This window comes from Eptatretus burgeri, chromosome 7 (assembly GCF_056783735.1).
Source record: "Eptatretus burgeri isolate ZD-2024b chromosome 7, Ebu_testis_v1, whole genome shotgun sequence".
NCBI lineage: Eukaryota > Metazoa > Chordata > Myxini > Myxiniformes > Myxinidae > Eptatretus > Eptatretus burgeri.
This window is the reverse complement of record NC_140967.1, coordinates 53,982,964-53,996,016: the sequence shown is the minus strand read 5'-3', so window position 1 is coordinate 53,996,016 and position 13,053 is coordinate 53,982,964. Positions and strand designations below refer to the sequence as shown.

General features: G+C 45.7%; 1 long non-coding RNA gene across 1 annotated transcript in view; it reads right to left on the bottom strand.

Moving 5' to 3' along the window:
* Positions 1-13,053, bottom strand: part of LOC147023281 (uncharacterized) — a 51,675-nt gene that overhangs the window by 7,052 nt on the left and 31,570 nt on the right. Inside the window, exon 2 of the long non-coding RNA XR_015060122.1 lies at positions 562-628. This is a non-coding gene — a long non-coding RNA (uncharacterized LOC147023281). The remainder of the gene's footprint in view (positions 1-561; positions 629-13,053) is intronic.

The window sequence follows — 13,053 nt, the reverse complement described above, 5'->3', positions numbered from 1 at the left end:
ACAAAACATCAGAGATGGCACTTGTAAACCAAGTTTTGTGTGTAAACTAAACAAAATCCTTACTATGATTCACAGACCAGTGTTTCTGTGTGTATTTGTTTGTCGTGCTACTCCTACAGTTCGGGGCGGATTACATCCAGACTTGCTACATCGGATCAGCATGACCCCAATTAGTGTATAGGGGTGTTTTTATCTTTGCTGGTGGTTTTGGAGGGGAAGAGGGGGGAAGGCAAATTCTCCATGTAAATGTGCATCATATACTGCCATGTTCAGGTGGGGAAAGGTATTACAAATCTCCACCATTTACAGTATAGTATTCCTGGCCCCATGTTTTCCAATGCAGTGAGGTGTTTTGAATGAAAAACAGTCGGTATATTTTTGCTTCATGCATGCAACCCAGGTTAGTTTTTTTGCCTTTACAGAGCGAGCTGTAAGTTGCCGACACACCGCCCAAATAAAGGTACGCGTCAGAAGAACGTGTTGCATGCTTGGAACAAGATCGCCCAAAGGGCGGGTACTCTGCAGGTATCAATAGAATTCAGCAAAACAAGCAAAGGATATTTCTGTTAATTATCTGATCAGACATGGTCTGGAACTTGTCCTGCATTTGTTGCACGAGCGTTTGCACCTAAATAACAAGAACAAAAAAAAAACAAGAACAGTTTGCACCAATAAATAAAGAAAAAAACAATATACACAATTTATTCAAGAAAAAGATACAAAAGTCAAAACATTGCTACATTTTGAAAAATTGAGACCAAAAAACATGACTCCTTGTCCAGAAACCAAGTAAGCCTATTGTGTCACCAACGGTTGACCCAGTGAGACAATTTGCTACTTTCATAAATCTAATTCTTACCCTCTGAACTTGATTTTCACTTGTCATTTGGACATGATGGGCAAAGTACATTATGTGCATTTGAACATAATATGCAAAGGATGTTGGGTGTTTGCAAAAGGTCAATAAATGCAGTCTTTAGACACACTGACCGATAAAGGAGAGAAGCTGCATAACTGATTTTTTAACTAATATAGCTAATAAGTGTATAAAATTAAAGTGACACCTGTGGGGTATCAAATAGTATTGTTCATTGATCGCAGATGCATCACATGACTCAGAGAGGTCGACAAAATGTAAAAAAAATACAAAAATCTACCAATATTACAAAAGATTTATTCCTCATGTTACACAAGTATAACCTGAACAGTATTGCTTACTATTTCAGAAACGAGACATGATTGATAATCATTCCAGGAATTAATGATGATCTGGGGTCAAATATTGTGAACAAGAGTGGGCCAAAAGTTTTAAACATTATAAAGTACAATATAAAACCAAAGGTACTTGCATGTAGGCTGTCAAATAGTTTATGGCATTCAGGAAGAGAGCTGATCAGCAGAGCTCATATAAAGGTACACTGAAATAGAGCTTAATGTTTGGTTTAATGAATAAATTTGGTTTCTTTAAATACATATTCATCATCGTTTTCTTAAATTAAAACTTTGAAACGAAAATTCTAGTGTATTTTAGATGTTTTGTATTGTTACGGGCTGGGATTTGAGGTTCGCCACGATGGGAAGCGCTCGAGTTCCTCCCGAACATCCGGTTTTGAGGCCACCAGCTGCTGTGGATAACTCCACGACTCGACGGGCTGCTAATCAACCAGGAACACTGATTTGTACCACCAATGCTTGGAGGTGTCAACTTTGCATGGTTACCTTACCTTTGGAAGACAGTATTAAGGGGGGCTCATGTCCTCAATGAGTACTTCTCGTATCTTACCTGATTAGGTGCAGCTGAAGGGAGCCGATAAGTACACAACAGCTAATGTGAAGAGCCAATTGATGGGATAGAACTTCCCGGCTAACACTACGTGCCGACTATGCCAGACGAACGGAGGAAAAGACACTACGAGCTGGGTACATTTACAATAACGAGCAAGTTTATGACAACAAGGGCAAGGATAGGTAGTGATGTAGTTTGGAAGATACTGAGGAGGAAGTCAATGTGAGACGGCATCAGCAAATTGGAACAATAAACCAATATTATGGCTGTTTAGATGATTAGATGATGGCTGTTTATACATCACATGAATGGGGGGTGTTAAGCAGAAGAGGGGGCCTGAAGAAGAAAAATAAATTTGGGAAGAGGGAAGGATAGCAGACTACAGGACGGCTGGAGATATTGGCAATGATGTGTCAGAAGAAAAGTGGAAAAGTGGTTTGGAAGATATATGATCGAGGGAAGTGGAGGGAAAGTGGATGGGGTGGAGAAATTAATGTTTGGTTTAATATAACTAAGGACTATAATATAACGTCAGGACTATAACCAAGTCCTGTCCTATAAGTAAGTTATATAATTTAATATAACGTCAGGACTGTAACCAAGCCAAGAAAGATGAGAAAAAGGTGAGTTATTAAACGGCCTCTCTCACTGCGCACGGCCCAACAGAACCATGCTCTCCCGCGCTTGTGGCACAAGCAATGGTTTTAATACAAAAGCAAGATTCGTACAGCAGGGAAAGCAAGGATGGATGAGGTGCAGGGAAAGAAAATACAGTTATATACAAAAGAGAAGACACAGGGCAGAGTGAAACCAATCAATTAGAACTTATACAGACTTAACATATTCTACATATCACATTGGTGCCAAATCGAAATCATCACCAGTAGGGTAAATAAGCAAGAAAGATGAGAAAAAGGTGAGTTATTAAACGGCCTCTCTCATTGCGCACGGCCCGACAGAACCATGCTCTCCCACGCTGAGGGAAAGGCAAGGGAGAACCGGTTACGGCGGTCGCAGGGTGTCACTGTGCGGCCGGATTCTTAGGATGTTGCGTCTCGTGTCACTTCACCTTGAGACCAGCCCCAAAATCAGCCTCTGTTAGCACACCAAGGCACGATTGCCTAGAGAGAGTGTTTGAAGCCAGAGAGAGATTTCCAAAGAGTGCCAGGGCCAAGCTTGTCCGAAGCCGCCAGTGGGATATTTATACGCCCCCAAGCTGGGCAGAGTCCATGTCCCAGCGGGCACAGCCATGCTGCACAAAGACAAATCCGTGCCAATATCATTTAGAACGTGCCAGACTCATTGGTCCCAGAACTTGCTGGTGTCACTTCCTCCATGCAGCCGCTGCCGAACCGGAAGTGTCTCATTCGTCCTCAAGATGAGCCATGGAGTGGAGTTCCTGACAATGTGAGGATAGTGTGCATCATTCCCCATTGGCAGTGCAAAAGTCGTGGAGAGTCACGGATGGGTCCCCGGGCAGCGCGATGGTCATTGCTGACAAGGAGGGAAAACAGAAATGCCAGCAGGGAGCTTGGCTGGTTGTGGTGCTCCGAGCGGGATGAAGCCGCACCCTGAGCAAGTGTGATGGTGGTTGCTGTCGTCAATTAAAGGCGAGTGGTTAAGATGGTGGCTGAAGCGTTGTGCGAGGTGGGATTGGTACTTGGTGGAAGATCGGCATTGACACTGTAGAGTGTTGGCTGAGGTACAGTTGTTGAAAGGCAGTTGTTGTAGTCTTGTGGCGTGGAGGTGGCTGTGGCATTTCTTGTTCAAGGACGGTGGCTGAACTGTGGAGAATCCAGCTGCATTGTGAGCGAGCATTGAGATGCGAGCAAGCGAATGCGAGCTTGTATGAGGTGTTTTTTTTAAATGAATCAACACTAATTAAAGGCAGTGTCAATGCGTGTGTCAATGTGTGTGTCTCCTCCATAACACCAAAACCATAAAACCTTGCAGCCTGAAACTTTGCATGCATACGAAGAAAACTCCAAGGCTGTGCAAGATTCAAAATTGGGTGTTTGGGTTAATTAAAACACCGCTTTTGAAGATAATTAACGGCATTATTTAATTATATCCTTCATCAGGCGATCCTCAGCCACCTCGCTCTCTGGATCTTAAGGCATTTCTTGGGTAACCTCGCTGAGGTCTGAAACCGCCATGTTTTTTGACCTGCTCAACCATGCCTTGACTTGGAACAGGCCGCAACGATTTCTTCATGATAAAGTTTTTTTTTCCACTTTCCTCACTCATATCGAATACCTGTTTATCATACTTTTGATTTGTTGTGTACATCGCTTTTGTAAGTACTGCAGTTTTCTAATTCAGAGCTTGGAGCAATTTCATGCATTATATGATAAGATTTCCACAATCTACTTTCACATACTAATTGATGTACATCATCGAAATATTATTTCGGTTTTGAGGATCGGATATCGTCAGGACTAAATAAGTGTCGAAATCTGTTGTCGTAGTTGTTATTTCTTTAAATTTTGACACTTTCTACGAGTCTTATAACAAAGCCAATATACCGATTTACTCAAAGCAAGCAAGGCAATATTGCCTACTCCATAGATACACAAGAAAAAGTGAAATTTCCAAAGCATTAAACTTATCTTTTTCTACTGTTTGGAGAATTACAGTCATGGCCAAAAATATTGGCACCCTTGCACTTTTTTCAAATAACTCGATTTTCTCGAAAAATGAGTTGAAATTGACAAAAGTGTCACCACAATTCTTATATAAATAAAGGGGGAGAGGGAGAGGGGGGATATAACGAGAGAGAGAGAGAGAGAGAGAGAGAGAGAGAGAGAGAGAGAGAGAGAGAGAGAGAGAGAGAGAGAGAGAGAGAGAGAGAGAGAGAGAGAGAGAGAGAGAGAGAGAGAGAGAGAGAGAGAGAGAGAGAGAGAGAGAGAGAGAGAGAGAGAGAGAGAGAGAGAGAGAGAGAGAGAGAGAGAGAGAGAGAGAGAGAGAGAGAGAGAGAGAGAGAGAGAGAGAGAGAGAGAGAGAGAGAGAGAGAGAGAGAGAGAGAGAGAGAGAGAGAGAGAGAGAGAGAGAGAGAGAATATAAAAAGAGAGAAGAAAGAAAGAGTATAAAGAGATGGATGAAACAAAGAAGAGCTGAGATAGATTTGATATTTTACACCTACACCAAAAAAGAAAAGAGGGAGAAAAAATAAGAAAGAAAAAAAAAGAAGAGGGATATTGTAATTGGGTCCGTCTGCCCATTCGCCGTCACACTATCTCCTCCAAAACGGTTGTGCAGAAATTTACCAAACTTGGAAGTTCATCACACCAGGTGGCAAGAAAGTGCAACAGTAGTTTGATTTTTGGCCCCGCTCCCTCAGGCGAGGTCAAAAGGTGAATCCCCAAAAATGCAATTATGTGCACATTAAAAAAAAAAATTTAATCAAACTTTGTATGTGCAATCAACATTGGAAGACACATGGAATATGTAACAATTTTCTGGAGTTGACCCCGAGTTCATGCACCAGGGTGGGGGTCACAGGATTCAAAACGGGGAAAAAATTTTGAACTCAAAATTTGATATTGGGTCATTCCTGGTGAAACGGTTTGCCATCTTACCATTTTGCTTTAGGCAGAAAGCGTGGAGATTTGAGACGACACACCATCGACTTCGCTCTAATAGTTATTCCAAAGTTAATTAGAAAATCTCAGAAATAATAATTAAAATAATGTGGTTCGACAGAATGGTGCAGAGGTATCGCAGTCCCCTTTGAGCCGTCTCACTTCGGCTTGATTCTAAGCCGGACTATAAACTCTCAGATTGTCGTTTCACAGGCATAACATTGCATCCCAAGTGCACTGTCCTGTCACAGGCATAAAGACTGGGAATCCATGTGCTTGTATTACTGGGTGGATGATAAAGAGCCCATGAAGAGTCGGCAAGTATCAGCAACCTGGCCAAATTCCAAATCCCTGACCAGTGTGACCACTCCTTGGCTTTTTTCACAAGATCTTGGCTATTCGTTGTTCACCTTGGCGTCTTGGTTTCCTAGAGGTTTTCTTGGCATGTAGGTTTTCTATTATCATCGCTTTTCCGAAACCTTGTGAATTCTTGGCTTTTTTCATTGGCTCACCTTGGCATTTATGAAAATGAAGAGTGGTCACACTGTCCCTGACCTACCTATCTGACAAACAAATCCCTGATGAATTTGTTTGCCAGCTCAGTAGGTCTCGGGAGATTCATCCGACGCTCCAGTCGAACCCTCACACCTTGGCAGCTGGTTCATGAATGACTTTTGCAAAACATACATGTTGTTTAAGGCTGTGGATGCCACCATGAGGTGGTAATGAAGCCAATAAAGCAGTCGTACATGCTACGTTGATAGATACATGAGAGTTTTATTAGGATGGACAGTGATAGCTTGGGAGTAAATAAGAAAAGAGTGAAGGCAGGAGCAGGGCAGGTGCATCTCACATACAGCCATGAATAAATGGAACATTGGTCTTCCCGGGGATAGTGGAAGTAGTCGGGATAGATGTTTAAAATGGAAAGGTGCCCAGAAGTAATGGGGTGAGGAGGTACAGGAACAGAAGCAGAATTTGAAAGTACATCACGATTGATGTTGGAGATCTCTGGGTGTTGCGTGAATGTTGTGCCAGCGAGCTGTGCCTCTTGAGTTGTGTGTGTTGTGTGCATGCTGTACCAGCTGGGTCGGTCGCTTGTGATAGATGATTGAGCTGTGGGCGTTGTGTGCATCTTGTGCCAGCTGGGTCGGTCGTTTGAGATAGATTCTTGAGTTGTGTGTGTTGTGTGCATACTGTGCCAGCTGGGTTGGTCGCTTGAGATATATTCTTGAGTTGTGTGTGTTGTGTGCATACTGTGCCGGCGAGGTTGGTCGCTTGAGATAGATTCTTGAGCCGTGGGCGTTGTGTGTTGTGTGCATGCTGTGCCAGCTGGGTAGGTCGCTTGAGATAGATTCTTGAGTTGTGTGTGTTGTGTGCATGCTGTGCCAGCTCGGTAGGTCGCTTGAGATAGAATATTGAGTCGTGTGTGTTGTGTGCATGCTGTGCCAGCTGGGTCGGTCGCTTGAGATAGGATATTGAGTTGTGTGTGTTGTGTGCATGCTGTGCCAGCTGGGTCAGTCGCTTGAGATAGATTCTTGAGTTGTGTGTGTTGTGTGCACACTGTGCCAGCTCGGTTGGTCGCTTGAGATAGGATATTGAGTTGTGTGTGTTGTGTGCATGCTGTGCCAGCTCGGTAGGTCGCTTGAGATAGATTCTTGAATTGTGTGTGTTGTGTGCACACTGTGCCAGCTGGGGTAGGTCGCTTGAGATAGATTCTTGAGTTGTGTGTGTTGTGTGCATACTGTGCCAGGTCGGGTTGGTCGCGTGAGATAGAATATTGAGTCGTGTGTGTTGTGTGCATACTGTGCCAGCTCGGTAGGTCGCTTGAGATAGCATATTGAGTTGTGTGTGTTGTGTGCATGCTGTAAAAGCTCGGTAGGTCGCTTGAGATAGATTCTTGAGTTGTGTGTGTTGCGTGCACACTGTGCCAGCTAGGGTCGGTCGCTTGAGATAGATTCTTGAATTGTGTGTGTTGTGTGCACACTGTGCCAGCTAGGGTAGGTCGCTTGAGATAGATTCTTGAGTTGTGTGTGTTGTGTGCATACTGTGCCAGGTCAGGTTGGTCGCTTGAGATAGAATATTGAGTTGTGTGTGTTGTGTGCATGCTGTGCCAGCTGGGGTAGGTCGCTTGAGATAGATTCTTGAGTTGTGTGTGTTGTGTGCATACTCTGCCAGCTGGGGTAGGTCGCTTGAGATAGATTCTTGAGTTGTGTGTGTTGTGTGCATACTCTGCCAGCTGGGGGAGGTCGCTTGAGATAGAATATTGAGTCGTGTGTGTTGTGTGCATACTGTGCCAGGTCGGGTTGGTCGCTTGAGATAGAATATTGAGTCGTGTGTGTTGTGTGCATACTGTGCCAGCTCGGTCGGTCGCTTGAGATAGCATATTGAGTTGTGTGTGTTGTGTGCATGCTGTGCCAGCTGGGTCAGTCGCTTGAGATAGATTCTTAAGTTGTGTGTGTTGTGTGCATACTGTGCCAGCTGGGAAAGTCGCTTGAGATAGATTCTTGAGTTGTGTGTGTGTTGTGTGCGTGCTGTGCCAGCTGGGTAGGTCACTTGAGATAGATTCTTGAGTTGTGTGTGTTGTGTGCACACTGTGCCAGCTGGGAAGGTCGCTTGAGATAGATTCTTGAGTTGTGTGTGTTGTGTGCATGCTGTGCCAGCTCGGTAAGTCGCTTGAGATAGATTATTGAGTTGTGTGTGTTGTGTGCATACTGTGCCAACTGGGTTGGTCGCTTGAGATAGAATATTGAGTCGTGTGTGTTGTGTGCATACTGTGCCAGCTCGGTAGGTCGCTTGAGATAGATTATTGAGTTGTGTGTGTTGTGTGCATACTGTGCCAGCTGGGAAGGTCGCTTGAGATAGATTCTTGAGTTGTGTGTATTGTGTGCGTGCTGTGCCAGCTCACTAAGTCGCTTGAGATAGATTATTGAGTTGTGTGTGTTGTGTGCATACTGTGCCAGCTGGGTCGGTCGCTTGAGACAGATTCTTGAGTTGTGTGTGTTGTGTACACACTGTGCCAGCTCGGTAGGTCGCTTGAGATAGAATATTGAGTTGTGTGTGTTGTGTGCATGCTGTGCCAGCTGGGTCGGTCGCTTGAGATAGATTCTTGAGTTGTGTGTGTTGTGTGCATACTGTGCCAGCTGGGGAAGGTCACTTGAGATAGATTCTTGAGTTGTGTGTGTTGTGTGCACACTGTGCCAGCTGGGAAGGTCGCTTGAGATAGATTCTTGAGTTGTGTGTGTTGTGTGCATGCTGTGCCAGCTCGGTAAGTCGCTTGAGATAGATTATTGAGTTGTGTGTGTTGTGTGCATACTGTGCCAGCTGGGTTGGTCGCTTGAGATAGAATATTGAGTCGTGTGTGTTGTGTGCATACTGTGCCAGCTCGGTAGGTCGCTTGAGATAGATTATTGAGTTGTGTGTGTTGTGTGCATACTGTGCCAGCTCGGTAGGTCGCTTGAGATAGATTCTTGAGTTGTGTGTGTTGTGTGCATACTGTGCCAGCTGGGGAAGGTCACTTGAGATAGATTCTTGAGTTGTGTGTGTTGTGTGCACACTGTGCCAGCTGGGAAGGTCGCTTGAGATAGATTCTTGAGTTGTGTGTGTTGTGTGCATGCTGTGCCAGCTCGGTAAGTCGCTTGAGATAGATTATTGAGTTGTGTGTGTTGTGTGCATACTGTGCCAGCTGGGTTGGTCGCTTGAGATAGAATATTGAGTCGTGTGTGTTGTGTGCATACTGTGCCAGCTCGGTAGGTCGCTTGAGATAGATTCTTGAGTTGTGTGTGTTGTGTGCACACTGTGCCAGCTCGGTTGGTCGCTTGAGATAGGATATTGAGTTGTGTGTGTTGTGTGCATACTGTGCCAGCTGGGTTGGTCGCTTGAGATAGAATATTGAGTCGTGTGTGTTGTGTGCATACTGTGCCAGCTCGGTAGGTCGCTTGAGATAGATTATTGAGTTGTGTGTGTTGTGTGCATACTGTGCCAGCTGGGAAGGTCGCTTGAGACAGATTCTTGAGTTGTGTGTGTTGTGTACACACTGTGCCAGCTCGGTAGGTCGCTTGAGATAGAATATTGAGTTGTGTGTGTTGTGTGCACACTGTGCCAGCTCGGTAGGTCGCTTGAGATAGAATATTGAGTTGTGTGTGTTGTGTGCACACTGTGCCAGCTGGGTTGGTCGCTTGAGATAGAATATTGAGTTGTGTGTGTTGTGTACACACTGTGCCAGCTCGGTAGGTCGCTTGAGATAGAATATTGAGTTGTGTGTGTTGTGTGCATGCTGTGCCAGCTGGGTCGGTCGCTTGAGATAGATTCTTGAGTTGTGTGTGTTGTGTGCATACTGTGCCAGCTGGGGAAGGTCGCTTGAGATAGATTCTTGAGTTGTGTGTGTTGTGTGCATACTGTGCCAGCTGGGGTTGGTCGCTTGAGATAGATTCTTGAGTTGTGTGTGTTGTGTGCATACTGTGCCAGCTGGGGTAGGTCGCTTGAGATAGATTCTTGAGTTGTGTGTGTTGTGTGCATACTGTGCCAGCTGGGGTAGGTCGCTTGAGATAGAATATTGAGTTGTGTGTGTTGTGTGCATACTGTGCCAGCTGGGGTAGGTCGCTTGAGATAGAATATTGAGTTGTGTGTGTTGTGTGCACACTGTGCCAGCTCGGTAGGTCGCTTGAGATAGAATATTGAGTCGTGTGTGTTGTGTGCATGCTGTGCCAGCTCGGTAGGTCGCTTGAGATAGATTATTGAGTTGTGTGTGTTGTGTGCATACTGTGCCAGCTGGGTCGGTCGCTTGAGACAGATTCTTGAGTTGTGTGTGTTGTGTACACACTGTGCCAGCTCGGTAGGTCGCTTGAGATAGAATATTGAGTTGTGTGTGTTGTGTACATACTGTGCCAGCTCGGTTGGTCGCTTGAGATAGAATATTGAGTTGTGTGTGTTGTGTGCATGCTGTGCCAGCTGGGTCGGTCGCTTGAGATAGATTCTTGAGTTGTGTGTGTTGTGTGCATACTGTGCCAGCTGGGGTTGGTCGCTTGAGATAGATTCTTGAGTTGTGTGTGTTGTGTGCATACTGTGCCAGCTGGGGTAGGTCGCTTGAGATAGATTCTTGAGTTGTGTGTGTTGTGTGCATACTGTGCCAGCTGGGGAAGGTCGCTTGAGATAGATTCTTGAGTTGTGTGTGTTGTGTGCATACTGTGCCAGCTGGGGTTGGTCGCTTGAGATAGATTCTTGAGTTGTGTGTGTTGTGTGCATACTGTGCCAGCTGGGGTAGGTCGCTTGAGATAGATTCTTGAGTTGTGTGTGTTGTGTGCATACTGTGCCAGCTGGGGTAGGTCGCTTGAGATAGATTCTTGAGTTGTGTGTGTTGTGTGCATACTGTGCCAGCTGGGGTAGGTCGCTTGAGATAGATTATTGAGTTGTGTGTATTGTGTGCACACTGTGCCAACTCGGTAGGTCGCTTGAGATAGATTATTGAGTTGTGTGTATTGTGTGCAGACTGTGCCAGCTGGGAAGGTCGCTTGAGATAGATTCTTGAGTTGTGTTTGTGTTGTGTGCGTGCTGTGCCAGCTGGGTAGGTCACTTGAGATAGATTCTTGAGTTGTGTGCATACTGTGCCAGCTGGGAAGGTCGCTTGAGAAAGATTCTTGAGTTGTGTGTGTTGTGTGCACACTGCGCCAGCTGGGTTGGTCGCTTGAGATAGATTCTTGAGTTGTGTGTGTGTGTGTGTGCGTGCTGTGCCAGCTCGGTAGGTCGCTTGAGATAGATTCTTGAGTTGTGTGTGTTGTGTGCATACTGTGCCAGCTCGGTAGGTCGCTTGAGATAGATTCTTCAGTTGTGTGCGTTGTGTGCATACTGTGCCAGGTCGGGTTGGTCGCTTGAGATAGATTATTGAGTTGTGTGTGTTGTGTGCGTGCTGTGCCAGCTGGGTCGGTCGCTTGAGATAGATTCTTGAGTTGTGTGTGTTGTGTGCATACTGTGCCAGCTGGGGTAGGTCGCTTGAGATAGATTCTTGAGTTGTGTGTTGTGTGCATGCTGTGCCAGCTCAGTAAGTCGCTTGAGATAGATTATTGAGTTGTGTGTGTTGTGTGCAGACTGTGCCAGCTGGGAAGGTCGCTTGAGATAGATTCTTGAGTTGTGTTTGTGTTGTGTGCGTGCTGTGCCAGCTGGGTAGGTCACTTGAGATAGATTCTTGAGTTGTGTGCATACTGTGCCAGCTGGGAAGGTCGCTTGAGATAGATTCTTGAGTTGTGTGTGTTGTGTGCATACTGCGCCAGCTGGGTTGGTCGCTTGAGATAGATTCTTGAGTTGTGTGTGTGTTGTGTGCGTGCTGTGCCAGCTGGGTAGGTCACTTGAGATAGATTCTTGAGTTGTGTGTGTTGTGTGCACACTGTGCCAGCTCGGTAGGTCGCTTGAGATAGAATATTGAGTTGTGTGTGTTGTGTGCACACTGTGCCAGCTCGGTAGGTCGCTTGAGATAGATTCTTAAGTTGTGTGTGTTGTGTGCATACTGTGCCAGCTGGGAAAGTCGCTTGAGATAGATTCTTGAGTTGTGTGTGTGTTGTGTGCGTGCTGTGCCAGCTGGGTAGGTCACTTGAGATAGATTCTTGAGTTGTGTGTGTTGTGTGCACACTGTGCCAGCTCGGTAGGTCGCTTGAGATAGATTATTGCGTTGTGTGTGTTGTTTGCACACTGTGCCAGCTCGGGTAGGTCTCTTGAGATAGATTCTTGAGTTGTGTGTGTTGTGTGCACACTGTGCCGGCTCGGTAGGTCGCTTGAGATAGATTATTGCGTTGTGTGTGTTGTTTGCACACTGTGCCAGCTCGGGTAGGTCTCTTGAGATAGATTCTTGAGTTGTGTGTGTTGTGTGCATGCTGTGCCAGCTGGGTCGGTCGCTTGAGATAGATTATTGCGTTGTGTGTGTTGTTTGCACACTGTGCCAGCTCGGGTAGGTCTCTTGAGATAGAATATTGAGTTGTGTGTGTTGTGTGCGTGCTGTGCCAGCTGGGTCGGTCGCTTGAGATAGATTCTTGAGTTGTGTGTGTTGTGTGCATACTGTGCCAGCTGGGAAGGTCGCTTGAGATAGATTCTTGAGTTGTGTGTTGTGTGCATGCTGTGCCAGCTCAGTAAGTCGCTTGAGATAGATTCTTGAGTTGTGTGCATACTGTGCCAGCTGGGAAGGTCGCTTGAGATAGATTCTTGAGTTGTGTGTTGTGTGCATGCTGTGCCAGCTCAGTAAGTCGCTTGAGATAGATTATTGAGTCGTGTGTGTTGTGTGCATACTGTGCCAGCTGGGGTAGGTCGCTTGAGATAGATTATTGAGTTGTGTGTGTTGTGTTAATGCTGTGCCAGGTCGGGTTGGTCGCTTGAGATAGAATATTGAGTCGTGTGTGTTGTGTGCATACTGTGCCAGCTCGGTCGGTCGCTTGAGATAGCATATTGAGTTGTGTGTGTTGTGTGCATGCTGTGCCAGCTGGGTCAGTCGCTTGAGATAGATTCTTAAGTTGTGTGTGTTGTGTGCATACTGTGCCAGCTGGGAAAGTCGCTTGAGATAGATTCTTGAGTTGTGTGTGTGTTGTGTGCGTGCTGTGCCAGCTGGGTAGGTCGCTTGAGATAGATTCTTGAGTTGTGTGTGTTGTGTGCACACTGTGCCAGCTGGGAAGGTCGCTTGAGATAGATTCTTGAGTTGTGTGTGTT